The following is a 2,540-nucleotide window of genomic DNA, read 5'->3' as shown; positions in this document are numbered from 1 at the left end:
AGACAAGGATGCCCACTCTCACCACTCCTATTCAACATAGAGTTGGAAGTACTAGCCAGAGCAATCAGAAAAGAGAAGGAAATAAAGGGCATGCAGATTGGAAAAGATGAAGTCAAACTGTCCCTGTGTGCAGATGACATGATCCTATATATCGAACAGCCCAAAGTCTCTACAAAAAACTCTTGGAGTTGATAAATGATTTCATCAAAGTTGCAGGGTACAATATCAACACACAAAAATCATAGCATTTCTATTCTCCAATAGTAAACATGCAGAAAGAGAAATCAAGAAAGCTTGCCCATTTACAATAGCCACCAAAAAAATTAAATACTTAGGAATAAAGCTGACCAAGGATGTGAAAAATCTCTATGAAGAGAACTACAAACCACTGGTGAGAAAAATTAAAGAGGACACAAGAAGATGGAAAGATATCCATCGTTCCATCTTTCCAGTGTATTTCCCTGTGTCCTCACCTCTCTTGTGGATGCTCTTGGATTGGAAGAATCAACATTGTGAAAATGTCCATACTACCCAAAGTGATATACAAATTCAATGCAATCCCCATCAAAATTCCAATGACATTTTAATCAGAAATGGAAAAAACTATCCAGACATTTATATGGAATAACAAAAGACCACGCATAGTCAAAGCAATTCTGAGCAAAAAATAAATAAATAAATAAATAAATAAAAATATAAAGCTGGAGGCATAATACTATCTGACTTTAAACTATACTACAAAGCTATAATAAATAAAACAGCATAGTACTGACATAAAAACAGACGCACTGATCAATGGAATAGAAAAGAGAATTCAGAAATCAACCCACAGACGCACTGATCAATGGAATAGAAAAGAGAATTCAGAAATCAACCCACACACCTACAGCCATCTGATCTTTGACAAAGGCACCAAGCCCATACACTGGGGAAGAGACTGCCTCTTCAGCAAATGGTGCTGGGATAACTGGATATCCATATGCAGGAGAATGAAACTAGACCCATACCTCTCACCATATACTAAAATCAACTCAAAATGGATTAAAGAATTAAATATATACCCTGAAACAATAAAACTTCTTAAAGAAAATATAGAAGAAACACTTCAGGGAGTAGAACTGGAGACAGACTTCATGAATACGACCCCCAAAGCTTGGGCAACCAAAGGAAAAATAAACCAATGGGATTATATCAAACTAAAAAGCTTCTGCACAGCAAAAGAAACAATTAACAAGAGTTAAAAGACAACCAACAGAGTGGGAGAAAATATTTGCAAAATATACATCTAACAAAGGATTAATATCCAGAATATACAAGGAACTGAAACAATTTTATAACAAAAAACCAAGTAACTCAATTTAAAAAATGGGCAAAATTGCTAAATAGGCATTTCTTTTTGGAAGATATACGAATGGCCAACAGACACATGAAAAAATGCAGAACATCACTCAGCATTCGAGAAATGTAAATCAAAACCACACTGAGATACCATCTCACCCCAGTTAGGATGGCTAATATCCAAAAGACTGTGAATGATAAATGCTGGTCAGGTTGTGGAGAAAAAGGAACCCTCATACATTGCTGGTGGGACTGCAAAATGGTGCAGCCTCTATGGAAAATGGTATGGAGGTTCCTCAAACAATTACAGATAGATCTACCATATGACCCAGCTATCCCACTGCTGGGAATATACCCAGAGGAATGGAAATCATCAAGTCGAAGGTGTACCTGTTCCCCAATGTTCATTGCAGCACTCTTTACAGTAGCTAAGAGTCGGAACCAGCCCAAACGTCCATCATCAGATGAGTGGATACAGAAAATGTAGTATATCTACACAATGGAATACTACTCAGCTATAAAACAGAATGAAACACTACCATTTGTAACAACATATAGCGACGTAGAGAGAATTATATTAAGTGAAACAAGTCAGGCACAGAAAAAGAAATATCACATGTTCTCACTTATTTGTGAGAGCTAAAAATAAATAAATACACAAATAAACTAGAGGGGGAGGGAAGAAGACACAACAATTACAATTCCTTGAAGTTGATACGACAAGTGAACAGATATGAGGTTGTTGGGAGGGAGGGGGGAGAGTGAGGGGGACGGAGGTTTTGGTAATGGGCCACAATAATCAAGCACATTGTATATGACAAAATAAAATTAAATTTAAAAAAAGAAAAATTCTTTCTTTCACTTGCTCTAGCCTGCTGTTTAAGCTCTCGGTTATAGTTTTTACTTCACTGAATGAGTCTTTCAGTTCCAGGAGTTCTGCTACATTCTTTTCTTATGGTATTTATCTCTTTGTAAATTTTCTCCTTTATGTCCTGAATTGTTTTTCTTATTTCACTGTGTTGTCTAACTGAGTCTTCTTGTATTTCACTAGTTTCTTTAAGATTGTTAACTGGAATTACTTCTCAGACATTTCAAGGGTTTCCTGTTGTTTGGGTCTGGTATTTGAGAATTATAGTATTCCTTTGGTTTTGTCATATTTTCTTTTTTTTTTTTTGGATTTCTAATATCCCTATGTTGATTTC

The sequence above is a fragment of the Galeopterus variegatus genome, unplaced genomic scaffold, assembly GCF_000696425.1.
Source record: "Galeopterus variegatus unplaced genomic scaffold, G_variegatus-3.0.2 Scaffold6333, whole genome shotgun sequence".
NCBI classification, from domain to species: Eukaryota; Metazoa; Chordata; class Mammalia; order Dermoptera; family Cynocephalidae; genus Galeopterus; species Galeopterus variegatus.
Note: the sequence above shows the minus strand (reverse complement) of the source record.